Source organism: Marmota marmota, unplaced genomic scaffold (genome assembly GCF_001458135.2).
Source record: "Marmota marmota marmota unplaced genomic scaffold, marMar, whole genome shotgun sequence".
Taxonomy (NCBI): domain Eukaryota; kingdom Metazoa; phylum Chordata; class Mammalia; order Rodentia; family Sciuridae; genus Marmota; species Marmota marmota.
The window spans coordinates 41,325,590-41,340,755 of record NW_026000082.1 but is presented as its reverse complement, the minus strand read 5'-3'; the positions used below and the strand labels follow the sequence as shown (position 1 = coordinate 41,340,755).

The 15,166-nt window shown below is 50.7% G+C and overlaps 1 long non-coding RNA gene and 1 pseudogene across 1 annotated transcript; one reads left to right on the top strand and one right to left on the bottom strand.

Annotated features, from left to right (window-relative positions):
- The first annotated feature begins 4,406 nt into the window (after positions 1 to 4,406).
- Positions 4,407 to 14,918, top strand: LOC125620489. The gene is made up of 2 exons (XR_007352222.1): positions 4,407 to 9,846; positions 10,216 to 14,918. It is a non-coding gene; the product is annotated as an uncharacterized LOC125620489 (long non-coding RNA).
- Positions 9,197 to 9,297, bottom strand: LOC125610464 (annotated as a pseudogene).
- Positions 14,919 to 15,166: the final 248 nt, after the last annotated feature.

The following is a 15,166-nucleotide window of genomic DNA, read 5'->3' as shown; positions in this document are numbered from 1 at the left end:
ATTCACAAAAAGCAGAGCCCCTGGCAGATCTAGGCCACACGGGCGCTGGCACCGGACAAAGGAAAGATGGGGTGGTGGTTTATTTAAGGGGGAACATCCAAGGCAGGGGTAAGGGCTCAAAGGCGGAGTCTTGCTTCATGGTGTCCTGCAGTGGGCAGGGTGATGGGCATCTTGGCAGGTCACACCCATCTCAGGTCCAGTGTGGGGTCGCCGGCAGAGCCTGAGGAGGAAGTGCATCCGTATCAGGTGGTCAGTCCCTGTGGGTGCCACGGGGAGTTCCCGGTGCCAGACGTACCCCTCAGGAGGGTGCGATGCCCAACACCGTCCACACAGCCCACGGGCAGCTCTCAACCCTTTTCCTTGTTTTGAAGAAAACAAAGGTTGACGTTCTGGGCAGATGACACCACAGGACAAGAAAGTTTCCGATCAATGTTTTAGGCTTTGAAGGCCGTGTGGTCCTGTCCCGATGACCTAACTGTGTCCTTCTGGCACTCAAGCAGGCCTGGACAACAGGAAAATGAGTGGCTGCAGCATGTTCCTGGAAGGCTTTGTTCACTACAACGGTCAATTTGGCCTCTGGGCCACGGTTGGCAGGTCCCTGGAGACTCTCCTGCCAGGTCAGCAACCTCGACCACTTGGTGCTGGCCAGTGTGTGAACACTCCTCTAAGAAGCCCAATTTGACCTGTTGCAGCCCCTCTCGTGAGTTTTCAAGGCACAAGCTGGGACCCCCAAGACAGAAGCTCAGACTGGTAGCTCAAGTTTTTTTGCCCAATTTTGAAACAAACTATGTTAAGTCCAGGGTTTAATCTCTCTATGGAGCCTGAACACATCACTGAAATCTTCAGGAGATGGAAAACGTAACTTGGTGGTTTGCAAAGATGCCACCATCCCCAGCAAAAGAATGCTCTTGAATCCCTGCCTCACACCATATAAAACAACTGAACTCAGAGTGGGTCAAAGAGTTAATTAAGCACAAGAGCTAAAACTATAAAATTCTTATAAGAAAATGTAGAGGTGAATCTTTGCAAAACTAGGATTAAGCAATGGCTGATTGTAGATATGTGACACCTAGACCGTGAACAACCAAAGAAAATAATAAATAGAGCTTCATCAAAATTAAAAACTGGTGCATCAAGTAAAACTGTGATGTTTAATTTTATGTCCACATGGGTACTCTACAGGATCCAGTTATTTAAGAAAAACACTAGTCTAGATATTACTGTGAGGGTGCTTTGTAGATGTGATTAACATCTATAGTCAGTTGATATTAAGTGAGGATTATTTTCAGCATTGTAGGTGGGCCTCCCCCAATCAGTTGAAGACCTTGATGGCAAGATCTGAGGGTTATGGGAGAAAAACAAAAATTCTCTCTCAAGACTATAGCATCAATTCTATCTGAGATTCTAGCCTGCTGGCCTGTCATGAAATTCAGACTTGCCAGTTCCCACAGTTGTGTGAGACAGTTCATTAAAACAGGTCTTTTATGTTTTTTAAAATTGTTTCTATTGCTTCTGTTTTTCTGGGGAATCCTGACGGATTCAGACACTCAAGACAATCCACGGGAAGGAAAAAATATTTGTAAATCATATACTGATAAGAGTCTACTGTCCAGAATATAAAGAACTCATAATTCAACAGCAAAACATAATAATAATGATAATGATAATGACCTAGCTGGAAAATAGGCAAATGGTTTGAATATACATTTCTGCAAAGAAGATATGCAAATAGCGAATGAGTCCGTGAAGACATGTCAACACTAGTCACGAGGGAAATGCAAATCAAAACCATGAGATAACACGGCACATTCACTTGGATGGCTCTGGTTTAGAAAGGGAAAAAAATAAGCCTTGGGATGTGGAGAAACTGAACTCTCATAAAGTGCTAGTGGGAATGTAGTAGCCACTCAGCACCTAGTTAGAAGTTCACCGGAAAGTGGAACAGATCTGCCGTGGGGCCTGGCAATTCCACGGTAGAGGTGGACACTGGAGTATTTAACCAAGAGAGCGGAAAACACATTCACACAAAAACTGTGCAAAATATCTCCAGCAGCGTTATTCACGAGAGCCTAAAAGGGTCAACTGACCAGATGTCCATCAACAACAAGTGCGTGAGCAAAACGTGGAGTAGACACATGGAGGAATGAAGTACTAATTTAGTCAGCTCTTTGGCTGCTGTGACTAAAAGACCGACCAGCACGACTGTAGGGGAGAAGTTTATTTGAGGGCTCAAGGTTTCAGAGGTCTTGGTCCATAGAAGGCCGGCTCCTTTCCTGGGGCTCTGGGTGAGGCTGAACGTGATGGTGGAAGAGTGTGGCAGAAGGAAGCACTCACGTGACGATCAGGAAGCAGAGAGAGACTCCACTCCCCAGAAACAAAATACACGCCCCGTAGCCTCGTCCCCCATGAATGACTTCCCCCAGCCACACCCCGCTGCCTCCAGTTACCACGGGGCTCATCCCATCAGGGATTCATTCGCTGATTGTGTTAAGGCCATGACCACATCACTTCTCCTCCAAACCTTCTCGCATTGCCTCAGACGGGAGTTTTGGGGGGAAACTCACCTCCCATCCAAACCATACCCAGTACCGGTCCACAGTACCGCACGGATAACCCTGGGGAACACTGGGCTAAATGAGGACAGTCAGGCACCAAGCCATACCCCGTGCGATTCCAGTGCCGACCAATGTCCAGAATAGGCACACCCTTAGACACAGAAGGAGGTCAGCGGTTGCCAGGGGTTGGGGACATGGAGGAGAAAGGGAGTGAGTGACTGCTCATGGTTTCTTTCAGGGCTGTTGAAAATGTCCTGGCATTAAACTGTGGTGACAGTGCCCCAATCCTGTGACCACACCAAGCCCGTGAATTTAAAACAGCAAATTCCATGAGATAGGAAGACCTCGATATTTGGAGACTGGAACGGCAGACGGACAATATTAACTGCCCGCCCCAATATCTGCTCCTAGGATGGGGCATGGCGTTTGGAACCCAGGAAGCCGTCTTAGGTGGTGATGGGTGTCAGCCAGACAGAGGGAGCCCAGGCCCCATGATTATGAGCTGCCTGCCGTAGGCCTCTTTTACATTGGGAAGAAATAAACGTCTTTTCATTGAAGAAGAAAAAAGGTAACCCCTTGTTTTGCTCATGCCTCTCGGCTTCCTCCTGCAACGGCTCGGCTGTTCTTGTCAGTGTCGACGGTGGCGGCTTCAAGCCCACAGACTGGAGTCTCAGGATACTTGTTCACTCTCAACTCTGGAAGATGATGGTGGCCATTGGCTGGCAGATAGGACACCTAGCTGTCCATGGGACTGGGCTTCCTGCCATCCCAGAACTCAAGGGGCGTCCTAAATAGGAGACACAGAGGCTCCCCAGGTAGGTGTGACACAATTTATGACCTAGCCTCAGGGTCGAGGAAGGTGGGGTTGCTGAAGAGATGATCACCATTAGAGAGAAACCAAGTACTTTGCACAGGCACCGTGGGAAAGATGCCTGATGGCATCTCAGGAATCAGCAAGACCCCAGCCACTGCAGGATCAAAGCGTAAACTCATTTGAAAGGCTGCTTTGAGGGAAAAAAAAAATTAAAATTGTGAAAGGATAAAAACGTTATGCCATACCAACACTAATCAAAAGAAAATTGGAATGACCATATTAATGTCAGTCAAAGCAGATTCCAAACCAAAGAACATAATAAAGGGCTCAATTTATTACAGCATTCTAAGGTTTCCCAGTCTGCATCCCCAAACTTTTCTAAACTCCTCTCACAAACCAGTTCAAAGGCCTCTGAATCACGTAGTCAGGTTAATTACAGCATGTGCCCACTTCTTGGTACCAATTTCTGCTGTGCCCCAAGTGCCTGATGAGAACAACTTGCAGAAGAAAAAGTTTATTTTTGACTCACAGTTTCGGAGGCCTCAGCCCATGGTCAGCCATCTCCATTTCTTTGGGCCTGAAGTGAGGCAGAACAGCGTGGTGTGGGGTGTGGAGAGGAGGGCTGCTCAGCTCCTGTCAGCCAGAAAAGCAAAGAGAGTTCGTGCTTCTACTTTTTTTTTTTAAAGAGAGAGTGAGAGAGAGAATTTTTAAATATTTATTTTTTAGTTATCGGCAGACACAACATCTTTGTTTGTATGTGGTGCTGAGGATCGAACCCGGGCCACACACATGCCAGGCGAGCGCGCTACCGCTTGAGCCACATCCCCAGGCCCTCGTGCTTCTACTTTTTAATGCATGCATTTATATTTAAACTAAGTTTCTTGCAGACAACATTTAATTGGGTCTTGTGCTCTTTTTTACTCAAGATAACAACATCTGACTTTTCTTCTTTGGGGGTACCAGGGATTGAACTGAGGGACACTCGACCACTGAGCCACTCCCCCAGCCCTATTTTGCATTTTATTTAGAGACAGGGTCTCACTGAGTTGCTTAGCGCTTTGCTTTTGCTGAGGCTGGCTTTGAACTCACGATCCTCCTGCCTCAGCCTCCAGAGTCACGGGATTACAAGCATATGCCAGCAAACCAGCCCCAATAACTGACTTTTAATTTGCATCTTTAGGCCATTTGCATTTAATATAATTATCACTGTGGCTGGCTTTAAATATATCATCTTGTTATTTATTTTCCACTGATTTCATCTGGTATTTTTCCTTATATCTTCTCCTTCTTCCTCTTTTTTTCATTAATCCCTTTTTATGGTTTTCTTTTACCCCATTATTGACTTGCTAGCTATATATCTGGGTGTGGGAGTTCTTTGTTTCTTTCTTTTTGTGGTTGCTCTAGAGTTTATGATACATGTCTTTAATTTGTTACCATCAAGAAATGCTATTCCACTTCATACATTAAGTTCAAACCATAAACACTCTTTTATTCCTCTCTCCCACTTTCTGCATTAGAATGCTCATAATTTTACTTCTGTAGATGTTTCAAATCATTATTGCTATTTCCTTTAAACAGCCAAATATATTTTAGAATTATGGAAATAGATTTCTATACATATCCACAGATTTACCATTCCTGGCACTTTTTATTACTTGGTGTCTATCTCTATACGTGTCTGATTTTATCTTCCTGATGCCAAAGAACTGGTCTCTGGTTCAAGTCTCAGGGTGATTAATTCCCTCAGCTTTAATGCATCTGAAAAAGATCTTATTTTGCCTTAATGCCTTGAAAAATATTCAGGAATTATAAATTGACTGATTTTTTTAAAGAATTCAGCCTCTAAAGGTGTCACTTCATTGTCTTGTGAAAACTCGGCTTTTCCTCTCATCTTCCTTCTTTGGTCACGATGTGTCCTCTTCTCCGACTGTTCTGACGTGTTCTCTTGATCATGCTCTTGAGTGACGGTATCACCATGAGGCAGGGCTTGGGTTCTTTTGTTTTATTCTTCCTGGGAGGTTTATTGAACTTCTTGGATCTGTGGGTTTGTGGTTCTCATCAAATTTGAATGTGTTTTAGTTCCTAGTTCTTCAGTCTCTCACCATCTCCTGTCCCTCCTCCGGAGTCTCCCGTTACACGTATGTCAGACGCTTGATATTGTCCGTCGGTCACTAATGCTGTTTAATTTTTCCCTTGCCTTTGTCTCTGTGCACTTTGTTCTAATAGTTTCTATCACTCTATTTTCAGATCCACTGATGGTTCTTTCCTTGGGCATCTAATGCACTTTTCATTTCATGCAGTGTGGTTTTTTTGTTTTTTTGTTTTGTGTCTGAGCCTCTCCTCACTTGCTTCCCTCCTCCCAGGCAGTGGCCCGAGCTGCCCATCTCCAATGTCTGAAAACCACTGCTTCCGACACTCAGTCTGACTCTTATTTAAGGTGGGAGGACAAATCTGGTCCCCATTTCTCCATTATGGTCAGAAACAGAATTCAGACACATTCTTACCACCGCGGTGAGCTACTTAAGTTCACAGATGAAAACCAAAGAATCCCATCAGGCAGAGTAGTGACCACAGACAGACGGCCGCGAGGTGAGCTCGGTTTACCGCACGGCTTTAGGTTTGCCGGGGACATCTCCAAATTTCCACCCCCCCGCCCGGTCTCTCCATCTCCATGTTGGGAACAGTAGACTGGGGGAGGCCTGATTCCCACAGGAACTGTCCTTGCATGTCCATCGGATCACGTTACTGGAAACTGGACCTGCTGCTCCTGCAGCACCCTGAGGTGCTGTCCTGGCCTCCATGTGTCCCTTGAGATCTGATAAACCTGTGGCCCAGCCACACCAATGTCCCCCCAGCTCTCCTGCTGAAAGCCACCAGTCCTGTGTGAGCAGTCTCCCTGCAGGGCTCCTTGACACTAGTTTTTACTGCTGCCCAGAAGGAAAACAGCATGTGTTTCCTTGTCACTAAAACAGGAGGGGAGGGAGGGGGGAGGTCAGACCTCCCGCCAGGGATGCCACAGTCAGACCAGCTGACCCAGCCCAGGGGGGCTTGTCCCCTGCCGTTACCTGGAGTTGAGCCAGGCTTTGATCCTTGCCCTAAAACCCAGACAGAAAACAGATCAGAAGTTAAATGTCAACAAGAAGACAGATGTGGCCTCCAGCCTTAAATACTTAACCCCAGAAAGACAGCACAGCAGGGGCTCAGGAGGGGGGACACCTGGGATTCCAATCTCGGCTTCCCGACTCACCAGCTTTGGGACTTCAGACAAGTTATCTCTGTCCCTGAGCCTCAGAGATGGACCTTGGGCATACTTGGAGGTGACCTTAGCCCTCCTCCCGAGATTGTTGTGAGGTTAAGTGAGATAGGTCATCTGAAGAACTTCCCACAGGGCCTGGCATGTGAGCAGACTCCGTGCACATCTGCTGCTGTGAGGAGGGGCCTGTCCCCCCTGGCCACCAGGCTGCAAGTCTCAGCACTAATATACAGGAGAGGGCCCAGGTTTGGGCCGGGCCTGGCCGGGACCTTCTGCCATCAGCCTGACTCAGCACGGTTTGTATAACCAGAGAGGCTTCTCTGCACCTAGCTAGGAAGGGGTTTCTAGTAGCTTCCCGACCATGACCACATCTCTCTGGATGGAGGGAGGAGAGCCAATGTAGCCGACCAACTTCTCAGCCATTCTTTCTTCTGCAGATGGATTTCACCAGCAGCCCTGGGAGGAACACTGTGTCTGAAGTGACTTCTACAAAGTGTAGCCGCTGGGACACTGGCCAAATTTTCTGGGCCAGAAATGAAAAAGAAATACTTTTCTCTGTTGCAGCCAATCTGCCTTCTGGTCCTAAGTAGATCATCAGGGGCACTCCAGGATGCCACATACTTTGGTTTGAAGGAGTCCTGGCCACAATTCCAAATCTCTGCCTCAGTCTTGTTAGCATGACTGTCTGTGTGGATGAGGACGTATCTTAGGGTGCAGAGATGACCATCTCCATGACAGCTGTCCCCCCCCCAGTAGCCTGATAAGCAACGTGAAGGCAGGTGACGTGGGAGATTGGTGTTGAAATTCCTGGAAAAAAGTTGAATGTTTGCCATCAGTCTCTCCTTGTGGCCTTGGTCATATTAAAAATAAGGAAGAGTTTGGAAAACTGAAGGCAGAAGAGGGTTCACCCTCCCGTTAGCTGGGCCATGTCAGGAGTGGTCAAGGCTGCTTTGCAGGGAAGTCATCTCTGCCCTTTCTTGGGGCAGCCGCTCACACGGGGGGACTGGGGCTGCATTCGTCTTGTGACCAAGTCGTGGGCAGGCTTGATGAACATGAGGCTCCTCTGCTCAGAGGGAGTAGGATCGGGGCCCTAGGAATGCCATCCCCCATCTCTGGATGTGTTGGGCAGTGCTTTCCCCTCTGAAAAGGCCACGCGCCTCCCCAAGTTTGTCGAGAACTTAGCAAGTGAGGCCCCCCTTGGATTCACAGTGCCCCATTCCCATTCCACCTGAGCTCCGAGCTCAGAGTTCAGCTTAAACCTTGAGTTAGTGAACTTAGCAGCCACTGTCCTCAGAGCAGATCACCCAGCCTCCTCCTGCCTGTGGCCCATGCCATGGGGCAGGAATGGTGCAAGTTCAATTCTGTATGCACGGCCTAAGAGCTCCCAGCTGTGCGTGTGTGTGTGTGCGCGGGTGCATGAGTGAGCATGTGTGTGTATGGACGGGTACATGTGTGAGTGTGCGTGCATGCCTGTGTAGAGGGCAAGAGATGGGGATAACAAATAGAACACAGTACCTCACCAGGTTCCTTTAAGATGTCACTGAGGCTGAGGCCGCCAACGAACTGACCCCAGATTCCTGTCACACTGCTGGTGTCCCTGGAGGGCTTCAAGCCTGGAGGAAAGAGGGCACAGGCTTGGGGGCCAGTGGAGATGTCACCCACACCTTCCCACTGTCGTAGGTCACCAGGGTGACCAACCCTCACCCCTGCAGGCCCTGGAAGGTCAGTTCTCATGAAAGGTGTTATCCAGAGAGCCAGGCCCAGCCAAGCGGACCTAATTAGCTGTATTTGTGGTCCTTGAGGTTTGGCAATCGGGGACGGGGTGGGAGAGAGCTGGGGAGGGGGCTTCCTCTTCTAAAGCCTCGGAACAAAGAGCGCAATCTGGACGGCTTCCAGCTAATGAGAGCAACTTTCCAAGTAGCGCCCTAATTAGCGCCTGCTTCGCTGGCGGAAGACAGGGCCCGGCCGTCCCTCGGCCCCAGCAGTGGACATTCAGGATGTTGGCAGCCCCAGGTGCCCGCCCTACCGTTGGCACTATTCCAATGCCAAGAGGTACCCCCCCCCCAAAAAAAAAACTGCCACTGGCGTTTAAAATACAGCTTGATAATATTGTTGGCGTCCCAAATGGCCCAGAGCCCCGTAAGAGTCGTTAGTTCTCAGGTTGATGAGAAAGAAGAGGCAGCAAGCATGTTTTCTAATTTTCCAACAAGCCAAGTTTACTTCCTTAAATTAAAAAAAAATTTAATGAGCACACACCATTTGTACATATTTATAGGATACGGCAGGATAATTGGATGCATGTAGACGATGCGTAATGACCAAAGCAGGGTAATTGGTCTCTCCATCTCCTCGAACATTGATCATTTGTCTGTGTTGGGAACTTTGGACTCTCCTAGTTATTTTGAAATATATCATAAATCATAGGCTACTGTTCCCCTGCTGGGCTCTGGAACGGAGGTGGCCTTCCTCCCCTCCACTGTACCCCGGGGCCTGTTATCTAACTGTCCCCATGTCCCCTCACCCTTCCTCCTGGACCCTGGCGACCTCTATTCTACATTCTTCTTCTCCAAAACAAAAAATCAGGAGCGTTTCAAGAATCTGCACATCATCCTCGGGGCGGGGCCATGCTAATCTCTGTATCGTTCCAGTTTTAGGGCATGTGACAAAACCAGCACCCAAGTTTACTTCCGTAGGATCTTAAGCAAGTGGATCGACCTTGGACTACCCGTGGTTTCCCCAACTGGGACAGAGGGGTGACAGTAAGACACAACCTGAAAAGCTGTTGTGAAAATCAATGCCAAGGACATAGTTTGGTAAATGTTCAAGACATGGCGTGCGGTGATGGTGACGATGACAATGGTGATGGTGACGATGATGGCAACGGTGACACTGCTGCTGCTCCTGGTGACGATGTGGGAGATGCTGGTGATGACAAGTCATTGGCCCTCCATGGTCTTGTTTCCCAGGTGGGGGGCACTCAACAGCATGATAGAAAGAGGAACTGCTGGTGGCTGAGCTCATGCACGGTCCTCTGCACACGTCGAGGCACAATGATGACAGTGACCCTACGTAGAGCAGAGCTGATCATTTCCAAAGGGCTTGTGCGTGTGCCGTGTCACCTGCTCTGTTCCGTGGCTCTGTGAGCAGGTTCTGATGACCTTCCATTTACAGAGGAAAACACCTGGGGCCCCGGAGCTTAAGAGCCTGTGAAGGTCACCCCAGTGGTAAGTAAAATAGCCAAACTGACCCCTGAGTCCCCAGATCTGACGTCCTCCCTGAGGCACAAATGCTGCCTTCCAGGCACCTCAGGGGTAGGAGAGAAGCTCAGGGCACTGACCGGCGGGTCCAGAACCTGGAGACCCGAGACAGAAGGGGCGTGGCCTCGGTGGTCAGTGGCACCTCACCCCCAGGGCACCAGCCCTCAGGAGAGGCGGGAAGGGGCCCAGACACAGGGTGCCGGGGAAGAAGGTGGCACCTGCAGGGTGTTCTTCACAGAGGAGAGAAACGCTTCCTGGCTGTCTCAGGTGACTCCCGCAGTGGGCTTCCTGTCACCCGTCCTGGGCTGAAGGTCAGCTGGCATGTCCTCTCCCCAGAGAGTCATCAGCAAAGCCATCAGGCGTGGCGTGAGCCGGCACTTCCCACACAGGAATCGATGTGTGCAGCTCTGGAAGGACCATCCTGGGGATCACGGCCAGTGCACCCCACACTGCTCTCTCAAAGGCTGACGGGTCCGGTCCGTCTCTCAGCTCTGACGACCAGGTGGGTGGCCGTGGAGGAGTGGATGTGGGACTCCGGCTGGAAGGCAGAATACGCCATTGCTGCCCATTCCACAGCTCGGGCCCTTCCCAGGCCTCTCTCTCCAGCCAGAACGGAAAGGGGCGGTGGGGACAGGGCGCCAGCTTCCTCCCGGGCTGTCAGGACGCGGACTTGGCAATGGCCCCTGTGCTGGCGGGGCGCTCCTGGTGCCTTGGTCTCCCCAGCTCCTCTCCACGGGCCAGGTCCCTGGGAGCAACGCTCAAAGCTCAATCAGGAGGGGACGAGGAGGAACTGCCCCCTGCGGGCCAGGGCTCTGAGACTCGGGCCTGTGGTCTCTGCTGGGCACACGGAGCTGTGGATGCCTCCTCCGGGCCACCAGAATCCAGGCTTCCCTCTGGGTCTCTGAGCAGAGCTACTTTTGCCATCTCCTCTCATCAAAGCAAACCCAGACCTCCGACCCGAGTTCCCACGAGGGAAGCCTCCGTGGTCCACCAAACAACGTTCAGTCCTGGGCGGAGACCCCACCCTGGGCTGCGACCCCTTCCCTCACACGTCTGCCCTCCAGGCTCCTCCATGTGACCTCTGTCCCCAGGGGATAGTTGGGAGTCCCTACATGGCTGCCCAGGGTTCCCAAGAGCACAGAGCAGAATGTCCTGGTCTCCGTTTCTGCTGCATCCTGTTGGCTACAGTGAGTCGTGCGCGGCCCCAATCAACACGATGCGATTACAGGAGGTCAGGAACACAGGGAAGGGGTCATGGCGCCCTCTTTGAAGACCACCCATGAGCCAAGCAAGTGTAAGAGCTCCCAGCTGCTCGAGTCGGCACACCGAATCCCGATACCGTGGTGAGTTTCCCTTTTAATTAACTCGGGATTGATTAGAAATGTGATTTGAAATCATGCTTCTCCCTCCCTGGTCTAACACCCTCGGGGCCCATGCCCCCACTTCCTCATTTTCTGACAACGTCAATTAACAGAATATTCTCGGGTGCCTACGATGCCCGAATCTGTCTTCCACCACCATGTGCTGGGATGGTCCAGAGGAAGCACGGTATCCCCTTGCGAGGCAAGGGTCATTCCAAGATGTCCCAACAAGACAGGATTCACGGGTGGGGACTCGGTAAACAGGGATCGCTTCTGTCCGTAAAAGTGGCCAAAAAACAGTTTCGGCTCAGGGCCCCTCTCCTAGCGCACCGCCTGGCTCTCTAAGAGACTTACTGGGGTGAGAACGCAGTTGCATTGGGGTTCAGCAACCTCGGGGTTACGAAGCAGCGCGTCTGCAGTTTTGCTTCCTGTGGCTGACCCAGATGCCAAGTCATGTCCGAGGCAGCCACAGATGTTCTTATAAAGCTGGGGTCCTAATGCAAAGCCCTGAGGTCATGGTTTTTCCTTGAAACTCAGCAGTGTGGTTAGAAGTGGTTGATGTGCCCCGCGAGGCCTGTCCTCCCCATTCCTGCTTGAACGGGTCAGCACAGCAGTCCGCTGGCCCGCCACCATGTGCCCTTAATGGACAAGTGACTTGAGGCCCTTCCCTTCCTGCCAACGGGATTGCGGTCGCCTTCAGGTCCAATCAGATCAAATAACCGACCCCAGATTTCTATTTCCCTGAGATCTGGTGTCTACACCTATGAGGATTCCGTGGCGGATATCGGAAACCTCGCTCGCACCAATTGAGGCGGAGGGGGAGCTTTCCTCAGGCCTTCGGAGCCTTCCGAGTGTCGGGAGGACAGGAGCAGCGGGCGCCGCGCTGAGTCCAAGGGGGGACCTCCCGTCTCCAGCATCCCCCGGTCTCCCCTCCACGGTTGCCAAGGAAACCAGTGAGTCGGGAAGCCGCATCACCACACCGTCTCTTCCCAGCCCGTGCCACTGGAGGGGGGCCTGTGCCCTGCCTCTCTCTGTCTGTCTGTCTGTCTCTCTCTCTCTCTTTAAAGCGGTTCCAATCCAAGTCTTGCACAGGAGACTCTGACGGGCGAAACCCAAATCACATCTGAAAACCCTCTGCCAGGAAGTCTGGGAAGCCAGCCTTGTTCTTGCAGCCTCCCAGGGAGCATGAGCCAGCTTTTGTCACCGTGACAAAAAATACCCGATGAAACGACTTAAAGGAGGACCAGCCTGTTGGGCTCTGGTTTGGGAGGGTTCAGTTCCAGAGTCGGAAGGGGACGAGGCAGGATACCGGAGGTGGGAGGGCTGGAGGGGGAAAGCCGCTCCGCTCAGGGCATCGGGGAGGAGAGAGGGAACAGGAAGGGACTGGGGACACGATACAGCCCCCAAGGGCACGTTGCCAGTGACCTACTTCCTCCAGCCACGATCCCCCCCTGCCTACAGCTCCCCCCCCCAGAGTCCGCTCAGTTATCGGTGGGTTGAGGAGGTCAGAGCCTCACAATCCAGTCGCGTCCCCCAGTCCCGCCTCGGAACACCACTGCGGTGGGGACCAGGCCTGCCACACGTGCGTCCTTCTTCCCCTGCAAACACCTTGCCCAGGAAGGCTCCCTGGCATGGCTGTGAGCCAGCAGGTCCAGCGTCGCCCGCGTGGCTTGTTTCTTCAGATCTGAACGATTCTTCTCTTGAAAGCCTCACTCAGAAACGCGCTTTCAACTCATTGAAGGGACTTTTATCTGTATCCCATTTGGTTCCACCAAGGACTTGTGAAGGGTCCGCTGGGGACAGGGCCGCTCCTCAGGATAGCAGAGATGGCCAACAGCTGGTCGCTGGGAGCTCACAGCCTAGAAAGGGGGACACGTCAGTAGGAGATGATCCGGAGACACAGCTGTTAGATCAGATCTGAAACGTCCCCTTAGGGGCCCGGGAATCACAGACTTGGTCCCCTGCTCAGTGCTACTGGGAGGTGGCACTTGGAAAGGGAAGCCCGGAGGACGGAGGTCACGTCACCGGCCCTTGAAGGGGATGTGGCCCCTGCTCTCTTCCTCTCTCCCTTCCCGGTATCAGGAGGTGAGCCGTTCCCGCCTCCACGGGCCACACCATGACGTACAGCCTTTGAGCCAAAATAAAATCTTCCTCCTTTTAAGGTGTTTATCTCAGGCATTGGATCCCGGTACAGAGGACTATCGGGCAGCCCTGGAGTCTTGCAGGGGGGAGGTCGGCTCCACATCTCGGGGGGCAGGACCTGCTACCTGTTCTCTTTCTCTATCCGTCAGACTTAAATGTCGCCAGGCTTCTCTCCTGCTGGACAGGCAGGGGTACAGTCTTCACCGTTACCGAGACTTCCCCGATTATCCTCAAGGGTCCCAGGATCGTAACACCCCAGAACACCAGGGCAAGTGACCAGCGATGGCCTCCCGTCCACGCCCACACCATCCTCAAAGTCAGGCGGCTGCACTGTTTCTGCCGAACCTGGGCACGGTGGCCTTGATGGAGCAAGGAAGCCTCATGCTCCACGCGGGCAGACAACAGGCCTCCCACCTTGCTGGGGTGGCCACAAGAGCCTGGGGTCGGGCCCTCAGCATGTGAGGCTCCAGTGGCCCCTTGCTGTTCCCAGCCTCGAGGGGAGTTCTCCAGACGTCCCTCTATTTGGTCACCTCTTCCCTCTTGTCTGTCCCCTTTCCCTCGATAACGTACCCATAATGGACATCCTTCTAACACCTAACTTGTTTTTTGAGGTCAGAATAACCCTGCTGTCAAAACTGGACAAGAACAATAAAAGATCGGGCATTTTAAATGAATCTCCCATTTACCACCCAACACGCAAACGTTCCAAAAATACTAGCAAGTTGAATGTGGCGATATATTTAAAATGACCATTTTTATCGTGACTGAGTGCATTCTACCCCGGGATTGGAAAGGCAATACTGATTTCATCAAGGATGTACTAGGTGCCAGGCGCTGTTCTAAATTCTTTTCTCACTTAGAATCAGTGAAGATAAACTCTTATATTCCCTGTTTGGAAACACACAGGAGTCAGGTAACTTGTCCTAGGAACTCAGCTAGGTACTTCAATATTAGAAAATCTATTAAGTCATTTATCACAGAAACCGCTTAAGCAAAAACAATCATTTTCTCATCCCAATAGAGGCAAAAAAAATCATTTGAAAAAGAAAATCCAAAAGTCATTCATGACTCGAAAAATAAAAATTGTTCTGATTTTCAATAAACCACTCCTCCATAGAGCAATGAGGACCCTGGCAAAAACTATCAAAATCAGCTCTTTCTGAATTCTGTAAATTAACTGAGAGCGAGTAACAATCTGAAGATCATTTATTCAAGGAAAACAGCTGAATCTTGGTAAGATCAGTGACCCTCGTAGCATTTTAATTTTCCTTGTTTTTGTTCTTTTCTCTCCAGCTCTGTGCTATCTTTGAAAACCAACAGGCTGTCTACCCAGGAGCTGAGAAAGCCAGCAGCCTATCAGTCCTTGGGGTCACAGATTAGGTTGGGAACACCTCAAACAGCCCCATCTCCAGAGAGGTATCACTATTTTATCTGTCGGGCAGCTCTCAGGAAAGGCCCTACTTGCAAGACTTATTATTTGAACTGACTCAGCATTTGCTCATTGGGAAAAAAAAAAAAAAGCCCCATACAAGAGAATCTTTTAAAGATAACCACAACAACAATTGCAATGATTATACTGCACAGGCCAATTGGAGCAAATGAGACGGTTCAAAAGTTAAAAAAGAAAAAATCTGGGAAATGAGATGTCCAAATGGGATTTTGGCAGCCTCCAGCATGACTAAGAACTTAGCAGGTGCACAGAGAAGATCGGGGAAGGTCTAATCATGCACCTCTGGATGACCTGAGACCTTGCTCAAGCTGGACGTGAAGGACAAAACAGTCAT